The sequence below is a fragment of the Somniosus microcephalus genome, chromosome 1 (genome assembly GCF_052327205.1).
Source record: "Somniosus microcephalus isolate GS21.2 chromosome 1, FLI_Smic_1.0, whole genome shotgun sequence".
Classification (NCBI taxonomy): Eukaryota; Metazoa; Chordata; class Chondrichthyes; order Squaliformes; family Somniosidae; genus Somniosus; species Somniosus microcephalus.
Genome location: NC_140987.1, coordinates 39,740,728 through 39,762,022, shown reverse-complemented (window position 1 = coordinate 39,762,022; position 21,295 = coordinate 39,740,728). Strand labels below are relative to the sequence as shown.

At 48.5% G+C, this 21,295-nt stretch overlaps 1 protein-coding gene across 3 annotated transcripts in view; it reads right to left on the bottom strand.

Annotated features, from left to right (window-relative positions):
* Positions 1-21,295, bottom strand: part of wdr17 (WD repeat domain 17) — a 242,168-nt gene that overhangs the window by 219,806 nt on the left and 1,067 nt on the right. Inside the window, exon 2 of one of the 3 annotated variants that reach the window (XM_085977976.1) lies at positions 10,674-10,817. The exons of the other annotated variants lie outside the window; for them this stretch is intronic. The gene's annotated coding sequence lies outside the window, so the exon portion shown is untranslated. The remainder of the gene's footprint in view (positions 1-10,673; positions 10,818-21,295) is intronic. 3 annotated transcript variants of the gene reach the window in all.

The window sequence follows — 21,295 nt, the reverse complement described above, 5'->3', positions numbered from 1 at the left end:
CTCACACATACCCTTGAAGGACACGTCCATTGTATTGAAGACATACACGGGGCAAAAAGTCTACCCCAGAGGAAAAATAAGGGTGCCAGTTGAATACAATGGCAAGGAAACACAGAAACTGTATCAATATATACTGCCGGATGGAGGACCACCACTATTGGGACGTGAATGGATCCGAAAAATACAATTGGATTGGCATTCCATTTAGGTGCTAACTGTGACTGATAAAAAGGATGATGACGTCACACCTGGACGACTGTCAAAAATTCTAACTGACGCGAAAGAGGTGTTCCAACAAGGACTTGGGACTCTAAAAGGAGTAACGGCAACGATAAAAATCGAAGATAACGCAAACCCAAAATTTTTTAAGGCCAGACTGGTACCTTACGCAATCCACCCAGCCGTTGAAGCAGAGCTGGAGAGTCTGGAGCGTTTGGGTGTGCTGTCCAAGGTGAACTCGAGCGAGTGGGCCACACCCATCGTTCCTGTAATGAAGAAATCATTGAGCAGCACGCCTGGGGAACCAAAGAAGGTTCATATCTGTGGGGACTTCAAGGTAACTGTGAACCCAGTCCTGCACACAGTACAATATCCACTTCCACGGATAGAAGATATTTTCGCCTCACTATCTGGAGGGAAACGCTTTACAAAGATTGATCTGGCCCAAGCGTATCTACAAATGGAGGTGGAAGAAGCATCTAGGAAATACCTCACGATAAACACTCACAAAGGCCTTTACCAGTACAATCGACTGGTATTCGGGGTAGCATCAGCCCCAGCTATTTGGCAGAGGGCAATGGAACAAGTCCTGCAAGGGATCCCGGGGACCCAGTGTTATTTGGACGACATCCTGGTTACGGGCGAAAATGACAGTGAACACCTTGTCAACCTGGAGCAGGTGCTCACGAGATTACAGGAATATGGGCTACGAGCCAACCGCCCCAAATGCGAGTTCTTCAGGAGAAAAATCTCGTATTGTGGCCACACGATTGATGAGGAAGGGTTGCATAAGTCGCCGGACAAGATTGTGGCTGTAGTCAAGGCTCCAGCACCGGAAAATGTGTCGCAACTGAGGTCGTTCCTCGGATTGGTGAACTACTACCATAAGTTCTTGCCGAATTTAGCTACAATTCTGCACCCACTGAACGCCCTACTGCAAACTGGAGTAACATGGAAATGGAGTGATGAGTGTAAGCGTGCCTTTCAGAAATGTAAATGCCTCATCACTTCAAAAGAAGTATTGGCCCACTACAATCCAACACTACCGATTCAGTTAGCATGTGATGCGTCTCCCTACGGCATCGGAGCGGTGCTGTCACACAAATTCCCTGACGGTTCAGAGAGGCCAATAGCCTTTGCGTCGCGCTCGTTAACTTCAGCCGAGCGTAACTACACCCAGATTGACAGGGAGGCCCTCAGCCTGGTGTGGGGGGTGAAGAAGTTCAATCACTATCTGCACGGGGAGAAATTCACCCTACTGACTGATCATCAGCCCCTGGTCTCCATTTTTAACCCAAAGAAGGGCGTTCCGGTGATGACGGCGCAACGGCTGCAAAGATGGTCACTTTTTCTAGGGGCACATCAGTACGACATAGAGTACAAGGGTATGAAACAGCATAGAAACGCTGATGGGCTGTCGCGCCTACCGTTGCCTACGGTAGAGGAAGCACCTGCAGTGGACCCTGTTGAGATATTCCATGCGACCATAGTCGAATGTCTACCTGTTACAAACTCAAGTATAGAGAAGGAAACCCGAAATGACCCAACACTCTCTCGGGTCTATGATTTGACGGTGAAGGGATGGCCAGCACATGGCGACTCACTGTTGCCAGCATTCTCGCCAAGGAGAGAACAGCTGTCAGTGTGCCGGGGGACCTTGATGTGTGGATCCCGAGTGGTAATTCCACCCAAGTTGAGAGATAGAGTGCTCAATGAGCTTCATGAGGGTCATCTGGGAGGGGTAAAAATGAAGAGCCTAGCCAGGGCGTTTGTGTGGTGGCCGGGAATCGATAAAGAAATCGAGGATATGACCAAGAGATGCACAGGATGCCAGAAGGTCCAAAACGCTCCACCACAGGCCCTGCTACATCCATAGGAGTGGCCCTCATCTCCATGGCAACGGGTACACATTGATTTTGCTGGTCCATTTATGGACTCACTGGCCCAGTAATTCCTGTCGGGGGCTTGCCGCGCGTGCAAGCCCCCGATGTGCACTTACCCGGCGCGCCGACATCTGAAACCTGGCCCGCAGTGGATTTCCTGTAAGTGGCCCGGTTCTGATCTCGGCGCGCTGTGCTAACCTGACCCAGCGGCGTAGTTAGTGCGATGTGCCGGCTGGGATCAGGTGAGCACTGTTCAGCCAATCAGGGGAGGGGAAACTTCATTCATAAGTTTGATAGTAAAGACTGTCAAACTCATGAAAAGTACGGCACCCCAAAACACTACTTAAACTTTAAATAAAATTTTAAAAAGCTTCCCAATAATTAAATTAACTATGAATAACTTTAAAAAACTATTTTAAACAATTAATCAAATTTTTGAAAAAAATAAATTAAAAAAAAAAAAGGTCTAAAACTAAACTTACCTTACTGTAGATTCTTTAAAAATAATAAACCTGTGGGAAAAAAAATTCTAAATTGTACTAAAACTAAGTACTTACGTGTGGTTTTTCAATGCGTAAAAACCGGAGCCCTTTACACATGCGCAAATCTGTAAAAATACAGGAAATCCAAGTCGCACGCGCTGCCCAATACCGCGCATGCGTTCAGCCTCTTAACCCCTTGGGTCAGAGGACAGGAAATGCCGGTTTTCAGCGCATGCGCTGTGCATGCTGAAAACCGACAATTCCTCCTGGCACACGCGTGAGTACCCTGTCCGTACTCACGCGTTGTGACAGAAATTACTGGGCCAATGTTCCTAATCGCTGTGGACGCCCAATCGAAATGGCCAGAGGTCATCAAAATGTCCTCCACTACCACGGAGAAAACTATTGCAGTCCTATGGACCATCTTCGCCAGGAATGGCTTGCCAGAACAGATTTGCTCCGACAATGGGCCACAGTTTGTGTCAGAGGATTTCCGGAGGTTTCTGAGGAATAATGGGGTGAAGCATTACACATCTGCCCCATATCATCCAGCCACAAATGGATTGGCTGAGAGGTTTGTTCAGACCTTTAAAAAGGCTATAAAGGCAATGCATAATGACAACATACCACTACAACACAAGGTGGATAATTTCTTGTTTGCTTACCGGAATGTGACACATGCAGTCACCAACCAAGCTCCAGCCATAATGTTCTTCAACCAAAGGCTAAGATGTCGCCTGGATTTGCTCAAACCAAACATAAGACGAGATGTTGAGGATAAGCAATTCCAGCACATAAATGAGAAGCCAACCAGGAGCTTCAAGATAGGGCAACCAGTCTTGGCCCGCGACTACCGAACAGAAAAATGGCAACCAGGAACGATATGCACACAGCAGGGACCAGTAATGTACACAGTGGACGTTGGAAAGAGCATCGTGAGACGCCATGCTGACCAGATTCTAGAGTCACAGGAACAAGCCAAACCCATACCACGAGCAGGTGCACCTGGTAATCAACCCGAAGTATAGATTGCGTCTACCTCAGAAGCAGTGGTATTGGAAGCTGACGAACCAACCAATGACAATGAGCCAGAATCAACTCCGCCGCAAGAACAGGATACTCGAGAAAGGCGCTATCGAGTCAGGATCAGGAAGCCTCCTCAAAGACTGAACTTATAAATGATTATTTCAGTTGATGTGTATAGTACAGAGAAAATTGTAATTGTAATTAGTTATTATTTAGTTGTTAAATGAATGTTATGTACTGTTTATCTAAAAGGGGAGGAATTGTTGTGTATGTACCTTTAAGAGAAGAACTGATTCTATACTGCAGTACCGGCAGTGACCACCCCTGTATATAAAGCCATAGCAGGCTTCTGTCTTTCAGTCTTGAATTACTCTCTGTTCAGTAAATACCTGTTTTATTGTTCTCCTGCAGTCTGAGTATTATTGATCCTCGGACGCTACAAAAACCTTTCGTAATTTTAAAGACCTCTATTAGGTCACCCCTCAGCCTTCTCTTTTTTCAAGAGAAAAGAGACCCAGCCTGTTCATCCTTTCCTGATGGGTATACCCTCGCATTTCTGGTATCATCCTTGTAAATCTTCTCTGCACCCTCTCCAGTGCCTCTATTGTGGCGGAGCCACTGAATGACTCTGGGCAACTGTACATAATTCCCTTTAACGATGTTCTAACACCAGCCTAAGCCGGTACCATTGTGTTAGACATTACTTCGTTTTGTAGATAGTGTTTGTATGCACAGGGCGTGGCCCCTTTAAGAGCGCGGGAAAACGCGGGTAAACGCGATGATGTCAAGTCGCAAACCACGTGACTGCCCAGGCAGTCCTCGTGGAAGCTCCATCTTGTACAGACCTGTTTTCGTGGTTCTCCTGTATCGATCTTAACAAACTGTTTAAACTCGTTTAGTTTTACATTAAAAGCCTGTTTGTTTGATCGCCTGAGTCGATCTCAGTTCTTAGTTAGGAATTCGTCAATTCCTACATTGGTGACCCCGTCGTTTGTGAACGTTTTTCGCAAAAAGAACACAACATGGAGGCCAACGCCATTTCGTTGAAGCTACCGCAGTTCTGGGAGCAGCAAGCAACCTCGTGGTTCATTCAGGTCGAGGCACAATTCGCCCTGAGGGACATTGCTGCGGATCAGACCCAATATCTCTATGTGGTCTCTGCCCTCGACGGCTCTACCGCCTCACGGATCGCCAGCCTCTTCGAGAACCCTCCAACAGAGCGCAAGTACAAAACCCTCAAGGCGCGGTTGCTGCAAGTTTTCGGGCTCACTAAATCGGAGCGCGCCCGTCGACTGCTCGCTTTGCCCGGGCTCGGGGACTCCAAGCCTTCAGAGTTAATGAGCCAAATGCTCGCCCTCCTTGGCTCCGAACCGGAATGCTTCCTATTCCGGGAATTATTCCTCAGCCAGCTACCGGAACAGGTGCAAGCTGCCCTGGCCAGATCCGAAGTTGAGGACTGCGCAGCACTCGCGGCAGAGGCGGACAAAATATTCGCCGTTACTCAGCAGTACTGTGCCGCCATGAGGCGCCCATCCCCCACAGACGCCGCCCCAGCTCGTCAGCCTGCTGAGCTGTGTCCCTACCACGCGCGGTTCGGCACGAAAGCGAGACGTTGCCGCCCTCCCTGCAGTTTCCCCCAAACAAAAAAACTACTACGACCACCGAGGACCGGGTCTAACGGGCGCCCCGCGGCCGCGAACGGCAACGCGGGCAAGCTGTTGTTTATCACCGATACTCTCTCCGGTCGTCATTTCCTGTGCGACACCGGGATGCAGTGCAGCATATTACCCGCGTCCGCCCTCGATGTGCAGACTGGGATTCACGATCTCGCCCTTGAAGCGGCCAATGGCGCAGCAATTCGGACCTTCAGCAGACGACGGGTGCAGTTGTGTTTTGGAGGCCAGCGTTTCCACTGGGAGTTTGTGACGGCCAAGGTTTCGCAACCCATTCTCGGCGCGGATTTCCTGTGCGCCAACAGCCTCCTGGTTGACGTGAGGAACCGGCGGTTGATCAACGCGGCAACTTTTCATTCTATCCCTTGTTACCGCAGTAACACTATGTCGCGCACCGTCGCCTGTGCTTTTCCGGCTCCGGATGAGTTCGCTCGCCTGCTCGGTGAATTCCCCGACCTGACAATGCCCACTTTCTCCTCCACGGCCACGAAACATGGTGTGGAACACCACATCACCACCAACGGCCCCCCGGTCTACGCGCGGGCCCGGCGCCTGGAACCTGGCAAGCTGGCGGTCGCGAAAGCGGAGTTTGCGACAATGGAACGGTTAGGGATTATTCGCCGGTCGAATAGTCCCTGGTCTTCACCCCTTCACATCGTCCCGAAGCCTGGCGGCGGATGGCGGCCATGCGGCGACTATCGACGCCTAAACGACTCCACCACTCCTGATCGGTACCCGATCCCCCATATTCAGGATTTCTCCGCCCATTTGGCAGGGAACACTGTCTTCTCGAAAGTCGACCTCGTCCGGGGCTACCACCAGGTCCCCATTCATCCCCAAGACGTTCAGAAGGCCGCAGTCATCACCCCATTCGGCCTTGTCGAGTTCTTAAGAATGCTGTTCGGCTTAAAGAACGCCGCCCAGGCTTTCCAACGCCTGATCGACTCCGTGCTGCGGGACCTCAAGTTCCTCTTTGTCTACTTAGACGACATCCTCATTGCCAGTCCCACCAAAGCAGAACACATCTGCCACCTACACACCCTTTTTCAGCGTCTCAGCCAACACGGCCTGATTATCAACCCGGCCAAGTGTCAGTTTGGCCTGCAGCAAATTGATTTCCTGGGGCATCGCATCACTTCAGAGGGAGCGGTTCCTTTACAAGCGAAGGTAGAGGCGGTGACATCCTTTCCACGCCCGCAAACCATTAAGGCCCTGCAGGAATTCCTAGGCATGGTAAACTTTTACCACCGTTTCGTGCCTAAGGCAGCACTGCTCATGCAGCCCCTGTACGAGGCCCTCAAGGGCAGGACTGGCAAAGATACAGTAGACTGGACAGAGGACATGGCCCGGGCGTTCGCCGACACAAAAAGAGCCTTGGCCAATGCGACTATGCTGGCGCACCCGCTGCCAGGTGCCACCATCGTCCTCACCACCGACGCGTCAGACTACGCAATCGGCGCTGTGCAAGAGCAGTGGGTGAATGGGACCTGGCAGCTGTTGGCATTCTTCAGCCGTCAACTACGGCGGAACGAGAGGAAGTATAGCACATTCGACCGGGAGTTGCTCGCTCTTTTTCTGGCCATTCAACATTTTTGCTTCCTCCTGGAAGGACGTCCCTTCACCACCTTCGTGGACCATAAGCAGCTCACCTTCGCCATGGCCAAGACCGCCGAACCATGGTCATCCCGACAGCAACATCACCTGACATACATATCCGAGTTCACCACGGTTATACAGCACGTGGCCGGTAAGGACAACCTGGTGGCCGACTGCCTCTCCCGCGCGACCGTCAATACGGTTCATTTAGGCATCGATTACGCCCTCGTGGCAGCGGATCAAGCCTCGGACCCAGAAGTCCAAGCCTACAGAACCACCGTCACCGGCCTCCAGTTGGCCGACGTCAAGTTCCATGCAGCAGGTACCACGCTCTTGTGTGACGTCTCCGTTCGGGACCCTCGCCCTGTCGTACCGGCCGTCTGGCGCCGCAAAGTGTTCGACGCCATACATGGGTTATCACACCCAGGAATGAAGGCCTCCCAGAAGCTGATGTCGAGGAAATTCGTATGGCACAGCACGCACAAGGATGTCCGCGACTGGACCAACACCTGCGTGGTCTGCCAAAAGGCCAAAGTACAGCGTCACATCAAAGCTCCGTTGGCCACCTTCACAGTGCCGGAGCGAATGGTTTGACCATGTCAATGTGGACGTGGTGGGTCCACTCCCACCCTCCCATGGTTTTTCACACATCCTGACCATGGTTGACCGCACCACCAGATGGCCAGAGGCGGTTCCCCTATCATCCACTACTTCGGCGGACGTGGCCAGGGCGTTCATTTCCACCTGGGTCGCCCGTTTCGGAGTGCCCGCTGATATTTCTTCAGACAGGGGACCACAGTTTTCCTCCGAACTCTGGAATGCGGTGGCCCAAGGGCTCGGTGTCAAATTACACCGCACCACAGCCTACCACCCACAGGCGAATGGTCTCTGTGAACGTTTCCACCGGTCACTAAAAGCCTCCCTGAGGGCCAGCCTCCAGGACGCTGGATGGGCAGACAAGCTACCGTGGGTCCTGTTGGGCCTTCGCACGGCCCCCAAAGAAGACCTTCACTCTTCATCCACGGAGCTGGTGTACGGACAACCGTTGCGAGTCCCAGGAGATTTCCTACTAGAATCAACGAAGCCTTGGTCCGCTTCTGACCAGCTGACTAGTTACCGGGAGGCGGCCAGCTGTTTCGCGCTGGTGCCCACTTCGCACCACGGGCTGCAGAGTTCGCACGTTCCAACGAGGCTTCACAAGGCAGAATACATCTTTATTCGCCACGATGCTCACCAGAATCTGCTCAAGGCCCCATATACTGGTCCCCTCCGCGTGTTGGAGGCAGGGGAAGCCGGACCACATTTCAGTCGATCGATTGAAGCCGGCGCATCAAGACCTCGACCGCCCCGTCGAGACAGCACTACCGCCGAGACGAGGTCGGCCACCCGGCGCCATTCCGGCGGAGCAAGCGCAACCGCCCGCCAGACCGTCAGCCGCCCAGCAGCCTCCACCTCAGGAGTACAGGAGTCGTTCCGACAGGCTCATCAGACCCCCTCACCGTTTGACTTTGTCTGTTAAAGCGAATTCTGGGGGGGCGCATGTGGCGTAGCCACTGAATGACTCTGGGCAACTGTACATAATTCCCTTTAATGATGTTCTAACACCAGCCTAAGCCTGTACCATTGTGTTAGACATTACATCGTTTTGTAGATAGTGTTTGTATGCATGGGGCGTGGCCCCTTTAAGAGCGCGGGAAAACGCGGGTAAACGCGATGACGTCATGTCGCAAACCACGTGACTGCCCAGGCAGTCTTTGTGGAAGCTCCATCTTGTACAGACCTGTTTTCGTGGTTCTCCTGTATCGATCTTAACAAACTGTTTAAACTTGTTTAGTTTTACATTAAAAGTCTGTTTGTTTGATCGCCTGAGTCGACCTCAGTTCTTAGTTAGGAATTCGTCAATTCCTACACTATATCCTTTTTATAATATGGCGATATAAATATAATAATGGCCCAGAAATACACAGGGTACTCACCCGTAAGCCCAATGGAAGTGCCAGTTTCGTGCATGCACTGCGCATGCGCGGGAAACCGGCACTTGCGTTCTCCTGAAAGAAGGGGTTAAGAGGTGGAATGCGTGTGCGGGAGAGGCTGCGCGTGCGCATCGAACTTACGTTTTTTTTCCAGGTTTCTCCGGGAAGGTAAGTCTCCAGAAGTTAGACATGTAAAAAGCAGTCGCAAGGCCTGCTTTTAACAAGGTAAGTGGTGAATTAATTAAAATTGAAACATTTTTTCCACAGGTTTATTATTTTTAAATACTTTAAAGAAAGGTAAGTTTATTTTTAGCCTCGTTAGAAAATGTAATTAATTTTTTCAAAAATGTAAATTATTGTTTAAAATAGTTATTTCATGTAATTTATAGTTTATTTTAAAAATGTGGTTTTAAAAAAAATTTATTTGAGGTTTTAGTGATGTTTTGGGGCTTATAGTATTTATAGGTTTGACAGTCCTTCCTGTCAAACTTATGAATGAAGCATTCCCTGCTACCATTGGCTCTCTGTGGCCCATGTGATCCCAGGGGATGCATCGAACTAACTGTGCGGGTTAGGTTGATTGGCTATGATAAATTGACCCTTAGTGTTAGGGGGATTAAATACGTGGGGTTACAGGGATAGGGTGGGATATGTGTTGGTGTAGGGGTTACGGGGATCGGGTGGGATATGTGTCGGTGCAGGTTCGATGGGCCGAAATGGCCTCTATCTGCACTGTGAGGTTTCTGTGATTCTGTGATACGCAAGCACTGCGTGCCGGCAGTTGGAGGAGGCCCAGGATCGCAATTCCACGAGGGCTCACAGCTGAACGGCCGGTGCGCAAGGTAAGTGCAGGTCGGAGGCTTGCACCCGCGGGAAGTCTCTGACCCGAATTTCTGGACCAATATTTTGTGCCGGTTACGCATTCAATTTCGGTCGAATTGCGCCGAAAAAAACAGCGCAATCGAGCGGAAACTCCAGGCCGCTGTGCCTAATGTGCATAAATAAAGGTTTGTTGTTGTTGTAAATTAAGGTTTGATGGCTTGAAACTTTAATTTTCGCGCTTAATGGAGAAATATGACACAAATTCAGTGCTTTCCTCGGGCCTCGACTGTTTTCTGTTCGTTTGATGCCAGTTTTTTGCATTCCGGCGTCTGCTAATGTGATCCACAGGAAATTTTGCCATAACTCAATGGCGGGAAGATTGGCGTAACTTGCCGTCTGTACCGGTTTCAGGAGATTCTGGGCCACGTCTCAGAAGCGCGGCTTGGGTAGCAGAAACACCATTAGGGGGAACCAACCGTGAAACAAGAGCAGGAAGAGGAAGGAGCTGCACATAATAGAACGCTTCAGCTAACCAGCAATTAGCTAGCTCTTTCAGCAAGGTCGTACACGGGGCGGGGAGGGATTTAAGCTCAGTAGTTAATTCTTAACTGACCCACTGTCAGGAATTGCAGCAGCAGATGATAATTACTGCTGCTCCACCGGCAGCAGTGAAAATAACAGCAGCGACTGTTCTATCGCACGGACTTTCTTCAAGGCACCTTACAGAGATTGTGCAGGAGTCAGCCCACCATGTCACACTGCACGTACAACAAGCGGGCACGTTATTACAACCGCTACCCAGCGACCAAATAACAGTAACTGGGACTCAGGCGTGGTGTTAGGTTTCCAGTGGTGCTGGGTACCATTAAATGCACATTTAGACGAACACTCACTTAGAAGGGAAAAATTGTTTTCAATGATTTTCGTGGGGCCAGGTGAAACATTAATCCTATCCCGGAATCGGTTTCCCCCCCCCCCGGCTAATATTTCTTTACTCACTGTGACTGGCTCAGCTCCACGGTGGAGCCACTGGGTGTCCTGACGCTTCTGATCGATGAGCTGCCTATCGGCACTTGTTCTACCTACCTCCCGCCCAGTGGAGGCGTTCGCATGAAACTCGACCCCTGTGGGCTCAAGTCCAAGCTGAAGAAAGAAAGAAAATAAAAAGAAAGACTTGCATTTATATCGCGCCTTTCACGACTTCAGGATGTCCCAAAGTGCTTTACAGCCAATTAAGTACTTTTGAAGAGTAGTCACTGTTGTAATGTGGGAAACGCGGCAGCCAATTTGCGCACAGCAAGCTGCCATCAACAGCAATGAAATAAATCACCAGTTTTAGTGATGTTGGTTGAGGGATAAATATTGTCTGGAAAGTGGTCCACGTTGTCGTGGATTTTGATAATCGGGGGGCAGTACTGTGTGGTGGGGGCAGGTTGGTAGAGGACCTTTGTCTTATGGATGTTTAGTGTAAGGGCCATTGTGGTGTATGTAACCGTTCCACCTTTAAGAGAACTATTTTAAGAGATGCACTACTTTATCTTGGCTGCTGTATACTGTAATACCGGTGGTGACCACACCGGTATATAAGTGCTGTGTAATGATTTATTGGGCAGTTCAGCCTGACCTTCGACTAGTAAAGACCTGTTGAATTTATTCTTGTGGTCTGTGTGCAGTGATTCTTATTAACAATAACTAGAACACACAGACTTAACAGTGGCGACGATGACGATCTTACCCTGCGGCAGAGATATATCCAAGGCAGTTTAACGGGCGTCGAGAAGAGGCATCCGCCCTCATCATCCTGCTGAGAAAAGACTCGGGTCTGAAGAGCAAGGAAGAATCCTGACACGAAGCCTTCCATCAGCAACAGGCAGTGATCATCCCTTCTACCACGGTGGTGGAAGATTGCAAGGATGCCTAAGCGTGGTAACATCAACGATTTCGATGCCGATGTTGAAGATTGGGCCACATACGTAGAACGCATAGAGATTTATTGTAAGGCAAATAAAATATCAGATGAAGATAAAGCACTAACCTTACTAAACTCAATGGGTGCGAAGACATACGGGCTATTGAAGCATCTTCTATCACCAGCTAAACCGGCGGATCAGGCTTTCGCTAATATTGTTGCTGTCCTGAGAAATCATTTGAACCCCACACCGCTGATGTTAGCGGAACGATTTAAATTTTATGCGAGAACGCAACTGAAAGAGGAAAGCAACGCGGAGTATTTAATTGAACTGCGTAAGCTAGCGAAATACTGTCAGTTTGGGGAAAGTCTGACAGAGGCACTGAGAGACAAATTTGTGTGTGGATTGTCGAAAGAAGGAACACAAAAGCAGCTGCTTGAAGAGAATGATCTTACACTTGATAAGGCTGTCACTATTGCAGCATCGCACGAAGCCGCAGCGAGAGGCACTGCGGAAATGCAGCTGAAGGCAGCGGTACTCAGCGTAGATCAAATGGCTTTGGGTACAGCGAAATGTTATCGTTGTGGAAAGACAACACACGATCAGAACCAATGCTGGTTTAAAAATCAGGAATGTAGAAAATGTGGCAAGCTTGGTCACATAGCTAAAGTATGCCGGTCAGGAAAGAAGACCAGCAACAAAAAGTCACCGCAGGAAAAGTGCAGAAAGGTACATAAGGTGGCTGAGAAGAGTTCGGATGAACAGAATTCAGATTCAGACTCCAACAGCAAGGAACTGGGTAGTCTGAGAATTCACAACGTGAGTAAGGAAGCTGACCTACAAACTATCTGGGTCACACTTCAGATAGCAGGAGTCCAAGTGAAGATGGAATTGGACACCGGATCGGCATTGACGGTCATGAATAAGCAAGATTACAAAAGGTTATTCACACATATTCCCCTACGGGATACGGAGATAGTATTGCAGACATACACGGGGCAAAGAGTATACCCCATCGGAAAGATAAAAGTCAAGGTGGTACACAAGGGCAAAGAACACCAAGGAATGGACTTATATGTACTACCTGAGGGAGGTCCACCACTTCTGGGACGGGAGTGGATCAGGAAAATAAATATGGACTGGCACTCCCTAAAAGCAATAACAGTAGATTCCGGAAAAAAAAAAGATGTCAAACCTGAACGATTGTCCAGAATATTGGATGAGGCTAAAGAGGTGTTCCAACAGGGACTGGGAACACTGAGAGGAATTACGGCAAAAATCAAGATTGCAGAACATGCAAACCCAAAATTTTTCAAAGCCAGACCGGTACCTTATGCGATACGACCTGCTGTGGAAGCTGAGCTGGAAGGGCTAGAACGTTCAGGAGTACTGTCTAAGGTGGACTGGAGTGAGTGGGCCACGCCCATTGTTCCCATCATGAAGCGTTCATCGAGTAACAAGCCAGGGGAACCGGGGAAGGTCCGCATCTGTGGAGACTTCAAGATCACGGTTAATCCGGTGCTTCACACGGTGCAATATCCGCTTCCGCGGATTGAGGATATCTTTGCTTCATTGTCTGGCGGGAAACACTTCACCAAGATAGACCTGGCGCAAGCGTACTTACAGATGGAAGTTGAGGAAGAGTCGCGCCAGTATCTCACAATCAACACGCACAGAGGCTTGTATCGATATAATAGACTGGTTTTTGGAGTGGCTTCGGCTCCAGCAATTTGGCAGAGGGCCATGGAGCAGGTATTACAGGGAATTCCAAGCACTCAATGTTACTTGGACGATATCCTGATTACAGGAGATGACGATGAGGAACACCTTGCAAATTTGAAACTGGTGCTCACCAGATTGAAGGAATATGGACTTCGAGTTAATCGCCAGAAATGTGAGTTCTTTCAGAAACGGATCTCGTACTGTGGTCATGTCATTGACCAGGAGGGGCTGCACAAGTCACCTGACAAGATCGAAGCTGTTGTGAAGGCTCCCGCTCCGGAAAATGTATCCCAGTTGAGGTCGTTCCTAGGGTTGATTAACTATTACCATAAGTTTCTGCCAAATCTATCCACGGTGCTGCACCCGCTGAACGCTCTTTTGCAGAAAGAAGTACCATGGAAGTGGAGCGAGGACTGTAAGAAGGCCTTTCGCAAAAGCAAGGCATTGATCACCTCAGAGGAAGTGTTGGCTCACTTCAACCCAACGCTACCTATTCGTTTAGCTTGTGATGCTTCTCCTTATGGTATTGGAGCAGTGCTCTCACACAAGTTGCCAAATGGCTTGGAAAGGCCAGTCGCATTTGCATCCAGATCATTGACCTCCGCTGAGCGCAACTATGCTCAGATAGATAGGGAGGCTCTCAGCCTTGTGTGGGGAGTAAAGAAGTTTAATCATTACCTGCAGGGCCAGAAGTTTACACTGCTGACAGACCACCAGCCGTTGGTATCCATTTTTAACCCTAAGAAGGGTGTTTCGGTGATGACAGCACAGAGGCTCCAGAGATGGTCCCTTTTCCTAGGGGCACATCAATATCAGACAGAATTCAAAGGTACAAAGCAGCATGGTAATGCTGATGGGCTGTCGCGCCTGCCACTACCGACTGAGGAGGAGGCACCGACGGTTGACCCGGTGGAGTTATTTCACTCGACCATCATCGAATGTTTACCTATCACCAATGCAAATATTGAAAGGGAGACTAGGAATGACCCGACACTGTCCCGGGTCTACGAATTGACAGTAAAGGGATGGCCAGCCCATGGTGATCCACTGTTACCGGCATTCTCAGCAAGACGAGAACAGCTGTCCATCTGTCAGGGAACATTGATGTATGGAACAAGGGTGATTATCCCTCCTAAGTTAAGAGAGAGAGTTCTAAAAGAACTACATGAAGGTCATCTGGGGGGAGTCAAGATGAAAAGCCTTGCTAGGGCTTATGTGTGGTGGCCGGGTATCGACCAACAGATAGAGGATCTGACGAAAAGCTGCTCAGGGTGCCAAAAAGTCTAAAATGCACCTCCAATTGCACCGCTGCATCCATGGGAATGGCCTTCAACCCCATGGCAACGTGTACATATTGACTTTGCTGGTCCATTCATGGACTCCATGTTTTTAATTGCGGTGGACGCACATTCTAAATGGCCAGAAGTGATTAAAATGACTACCACTACCTCGGAGAAGACGATCGCGGTGCTAAGAACGATATTTGCAAGAAATGGATTGCCAGAGCAAATATGTTCAGGCAACGGGTCACAGTTCGTGTCAGAGGAATTCCAGAAATTCCTGAAGATGAATGGGGTGAAACATTATACCTCTGCCCCATATCATCCAGCTACGAATGGGCTGGCCGAGAGGTTTGTACAGACGTTCAAAAAGGCAACAAAGGCCATGAGCGAAGATCAGATTCCACTGCAACACAAGGTGGACAATTTCCTACTGGCAGATCGAAACGCCACCCATGCAACAACAAACCAAAGTCCTGCCATGATGTTCTATAACAGGAGGTTGCGGTCCAGGTTGGACTTGTTAAAACCAAATGTGCGGAGGGAAGTCGAAAACAAACAGTTCCAGCATATCAATAACAAGCCCACTCGGAGTTTTGAAATAGGACAACCGGTGTTAGCCAGGGACTATAAAAACGAGAAATGGCAATCTGGAACAATTCGGGCCAGACAAGGACCCCTGATGTACACGGTAGATGTTGGTGAAAACGTAATGCGACGTCATGCTGACCAACTGGTGGGATCGAGTACAAGGGTCGAGCCCATGGTTACGACAGAGACAACCGTGGAGGAAGTTAGTGAACCTGAAGCATCTACCTCAGAAGTGAATATACCTGATGATGATGTCCTATCCATAGGGGATCAACTAGATGAGTCACCCCAGCAACGAGAACCAGAGACCCCTGAAAGGCGTTATCCGTCTCGGATCAGGAGGCCTCCTCAGAGACTGAATCTGTGGACTGTTTTTACATGAAGTTGTATATATATGTTATTATGTTATGTTAAATGGGGAATATATACTGTTAAGCTAAAAAGGGAGGATTGTGGTGTATGTAACCGTTCCACCTTTAAGAGAACTATTTTAAGAGATGCACTACTTTATCTTGGCTGCTGTATACTGTAATACCGGTGGTGACCACACCGGTATATAAGTGCTGTGTAATGATTTATTGGGCAGTTCAGCCTGGCCTTCGACTAGTAAAGACCTGTTGAATTTATTCTTGTGGTCTGTGTGCAGTGATTCTTATTAACAATAACTAGAACACACAGACTTAACAGCCATGGTCTTATACGCTTCGGTGAAGGTGTTGACGATGGTTTGGAGTTCGACCTCCGAGTGAGTGCAGACGCAAACGTTTTCTGCGGAAACGCTTCAAGGACACCCTCAAAGCCTCCTTGAAAAAGTGTAACATCCCCACCGACACCTGGGAATCCCTGACCCAAGACCGCATGAAGTGGAGGAGAAACATCCGGGAAGGCGCCGAACACCTCGAGTCTCTTCGCCGGGAGCAAGCGGAAGCCAAGCGCAAACAGCGCAAGGAGCGCACATCAACCCAAGCACCCCACCCACCTGTCCCTTCAACCACCGTCTGCCCCACCTGTGACAGAGACTGTAGGTCCCGCATTGGACTCATTAGACACCTGCAAACTCATTTTTAATGTGGAAGCAAGTCATCCTTGGTTCCGAGGGACTGCCTAAGAAGAAGAGGAGAAATATTGGCCAGGATACCAGGGAGTACTCCTCTGCTCTTCTTCGAATAGTGCCATGGGATCGTTTACGAAAGACGGCACCGCCAACAGTGCAGCACTCCCCTGGTACTGCACTGAAAAGCCTGCTCCGCCATTCAATAAGATCATGGCTGATCATCTACCTCAACTCCAGTTTCCTGCACTATCCCCATATCCCTTGGTTCCGTTAGTATCCAAAAATCTATCGATCTCTGTCTTAAATATACTCAACAACTGAGCATCCACAGCCCTCTGGGGTAGAGAATTCCAAAGATTCACCACCCTTTGAGTGAAGAAATTTCTCCTCATCTCAGTCCTACATGGCCGACCCCTTATTCTGAGACTGTGACCCCGGTTCTAGACTCCCCAGCCAGGGGAAACATCCTCCCAGCATCTACCCTGTAAAACCCCTTAAGTATTTTATATGTTTCAATGAGATCACCTCTCATTCTTCTAAACTATAGGGAATATAGGCCTAGTCAACCCAATCTCTCCTCATAGGGCAATCCCCCCATCCCAGGAATCAGTCTAGTGAACCTTCATTGCATTCCCTCTAAGGCAAGTATATCCTTCCTTAGGTAAGGAGATCAAAACTGTACACAATACTCCAGATGTGGTCTCACCAGGGCTCAATATAATTGCAGTAAGACTCCTTTACTCTTATACTCCAATTCTTTTGTAATAAAGCCTAACATATCATTTGCTTTCCTAATTGCTTACTGTACCTGCATGTTAACTTTCAGTGATTCGTGTACAAGGACACCCAGGTCCCTCTGAACACCAACATTTCCAAATCTCTCACCATTTAAGAAATATTCTGCTTTTCTATTTTTCCTACCAAAGTGGATAACTTCAAATTTCTCCACATTATATTCCACCTGCCATGTTCTTTCCCACTCACTTAACCTATCTATGTCCCTTTGCAGCCTCTTTGCTTGCACCTTACTTTCCCACCCAGCTTTGTATCATCAGTAAACCACACTTGGTCCCCTCATCTAAGTCATTGATATAGATAGCATCAGCCCCATCACTGATCCTTGCGGTATCCCACTAGTTACAGCCTGCCAACCCGAAAATGACCCATTTATTCCTACTCTCTGTTTACTGTCTGTTAAGCAACATTTAATCCATGCTAATATATTATCCCAATCCCATAAGCCCTAATTTTGTTTAATAACCTCTTGTGGCACCTTATCGAATGCTTTTTGAAAATCCAAATACACCACATCCACTGGTTCCCCCTTATTTACCCTGCTAGTTACATCCTCAAAAAAACGCTAACAGATTTGTCAAACACAATTTCCCTGTCATAAATCCGTGTTGCCTCTGCCAAATCAAAATGGGCTGTAATTTGTGGTGGGTAATAACGGCGAACCAACAGGGCAACTTCAGGTGGAAGCGCATGCGCATGTAAACGTGGAAATCCTGAAGCTGCAGTAAGTCATTCACTGCTCTGACACTGGCTGCGCTGTGGCCCCCGCCCCGACCACCCCCATAGCCGGCAATCAGTGTAATCAATGAAACTGACGAAAACTTGAGCTTTTCTGCGGTAATACCGCTGTGAAATACCCCATTAAATGTTAGGCCTTGTTGGATTTGGTGTAACTGGGGTTTTAACAGGGTAATGACTGCTAAACAAATGTTGTGGCCCTGAAAAACTCATTTTAATTTGGCGGCGTGCCAAATTTCTCCATTATGATAAAAATTACAATTTTTGAGAAAGTTAAAAAAACATTTTTAAAATATTTTTTTAAAAGCTTGTTCACATTTATTTCAGGTTTACCTTATCCCCACGTGAGAGCCCCAATCTTTGTTTTGCTCTCTCTAACACTTTTTTAAAAAGTCAGAATAAAAGCAGGTTCTCATTTCCTGCTTCCCTGTCTGTGAGAATTCTGCAATGTGATTGGCTGTTTAGGCAGCTTGTTGACGTCACAGTAGGGATTCCCCACTATAGAGCGTTGCAATCTCTCACACGGCGAAAAAGGCGTACTTCTCGCCACAGAGATCGCGAGATCTTTGTGGGCAGCTTTCTTCAGGGCCAGCAGTAGCCGAACGCCTTTTCCTCGCCGCTGACCGCAAACTCCAGGCCATTATATTTTACTCCTACTTTTTCATGCTTAAATAGGAAATAACTAAAAGTTAAAAAGAGACATGACAAATGCTGAAAATCTAATATAAGAACAGAAAATGCTTATTTTCCGCCCACTGGCCGAATGCTAATGAGGCCCGTCCCTCAGAATGGACCAGGTCTCCAACCAGAACTACCGGGCGGCCAGGGGTTGCACTCTCCACTGGCTGGCCACCCAAAGTCCAGACCAGGGATAGTTACCCACTTCATTCTAGTTCAGGTCACCTGCTCTCTGAATGCTTTATTCATACTTTCTCAAGTCTCGACCGTTGAGGATTGGGCCATGATTTCAAGACAACTCCCCGACTTAATTGAGAAACTTTGCCAAACGCCGATATTACCAAAATGCACAGACCTGCAAATAACTAGCCATAGAATGAACCTTTGCTATATTGATGTGCTTTCGCTATCTTAACAGTGTGAGCGGTGGCCTTCAATGTGCCACACACACACAAAAGTCTGCAAGATATTCTCCAGTACACTCTCTTGAACATCATTGGTATTCAGTATGATGGGACTTCAGAGTCAGTGACACCATGGTGGCACTTATGTGGCGAGTATGTGAACCTTAGCCTTTGATGCCAATGTGCCCGGTGATGAAGGTCAAGAGGCTGCTTCAGCTAAAACAGACAGGCAATATAATCCAGCAATCCAAGCACATCTCCCAACACTAACACAGAATTCAAGTGAATTATTCCACAAAGTTAAAGAGAATTCTTCTCTGACCATGTGATACAAATACCCCACAACCTGGGATAGCACGATTCGTATGATGGGTAAGCACAATATATGAAGGTTCCCTTGTAGCCCTTATACGCCTTAAATTATTAAAAGCGCACTGCGAGACACCTGACATCAGTGAAAGTCGTAGAAATGAACACGAGGAGCATGCCAAGGAAATTCAAATACAAAGCAAGGCAACAGATACCACAGGTCATGAATTATAGTGAAAGCTGTTTGTGTTCACATTTAAATAATTGATTAAATGTGGCGGATGTGGCAACAGCATTGTGTGTCCTCTCTGCTATGTTAAACTGCTGTTTGTAAAGAAAAGTAGGAGGCAAGAATAACCTGTTGCAGATATGTGGAATTTTAGCTTAGCTTTGACATCTGAGGTATCTGAACAGGTCCAATTGCTATCTGCTCTGATCTGGATACAGAAGAGGTTTGATGTGAGACCACCCACAATAAGGCGACTTATTAGAAAGTCAAAAAAAAAGGAAATGCTTGCAGGGCTATGGGCAATGGGCAGGTGAGTGGGACTAATTGGATAACTCTTTCAAAGAGCCGGCACAGGCACGATGGGCTGAATGCTCTCCTCCTCTTCTGTATTTTTAAAATTTGTTTATGGGATGTGGGCGTCGCTGGCAAGGCCAGCATTTATTGCCCATCCCTAATTGCCCTTGAGAAGGTGGTGGTGAGCCACCTTCTTGAACCACTGCAGTCCATGTGGTGAAGGTGCTCCCACAGTGCTGTTAGAGAGGGAGTTCCAGGATTTTGGCCCAATGACAATGAAGGATCGGCGATATACTTCCAAGTCAGGATGGTGTGTGACTTGGAGAGGAACTTGGAGGTGGTGATGTTCCCATGCACCTGCTGACCTTGTCCTCGGTGGAAGAGGTCGTGGGTTTGGGAGGTGCTGCCAAAGAAACCTTGGCGAGTTGCTGCCAAGTATCTTGTAGATGGTACACACTGCAGCCACGGTACGCCGGTGGTGGAGGGAGTGAATGTTTAAGGTGGTGGATGGGGTGCCAATCAAGCGCGCTGCTTTGTCCTGGATGGTGTCGAGTTTCTTGAGTGTTGTTGGAGTTGCACTCATCCAGGCAAGTGGAGAGTATTCCTTCACATTTCTGACTTGTGCCTTGTAGATGGTGGAAAGAATATGAATGTATGACATTCGTCACATTGTCCCGAAACCTTTTGCAGAGTCTCCTACCAACTGGATGAGCGAAGTCTAGAAGACATCTCATGCTGCAGATGACCAAAACAGGGCAGTCCGATGAAGGGGACAATTCTCTCATCTGAAAAATGGGCAGATGGCAGGAGAAAGTTGGAGGGGAATCTTGGCTGCCCCTTGGACGCCCAAGGCCCGCATGATGAAAGAAAGGCTTACATTTATATAGCGCCTTTCACGACCACCAAACGTCTCAAAGCGCGTTACAGCCAATGAAGTATAGTCACTGATGTAATGTGGGAAACACGGCAGCCAAATTGCGCACAGCAAGCTTCCACAAACAGCAAAGTGATAACGACCAGATAATCTGTTTTTTCTTATGTTGATTGAGGGATAAATATTGGCCAGGACACCGGGACGAACTCCCCTTGCTCTTCGAAATAGTGCCATGGGATCTTTTACATCCACCTGAGCAAGCAGACGGGGCCTCGGTTTAACGTCTCATCTGAAAGACAGCACCTCTGGCAGTGCAGCATGCCCCTCAGCACTGCACTGGAGTGTCAGCCTCGATTTTTGTGTTCAAGTCCCATGGAGTGGGACTTGAACCCACAACCTTCTGCCTCAGAGGTGAGTGTGCTGCCCACTGAGCCACAGCTGACACCATGGTGCACATTTCAGGCTGGTTTGTAAATGGGCACACAGCACTCCCCCGCCTGTTTCAGGCAGGAGGCCGTTTAATTATGCAAATCGGGGTGCTACTCTGTCACACAGATGGGCGGAGTGTGTGCCCTGGCAATGAGTGTCCTAACCAGCGGCCCTTAAAGGAACTGCGGGTGGCCAGCCGCTGCACAAAAGGGCCCCAAACCCCTTTGCTTTTTTTTTTGTGTGAGGCCTGAAGGAACAACGATAATGCTGTGAAAAACTCTCCATTCAGCTGTGTTCAAGAGTAAATTAAAAGG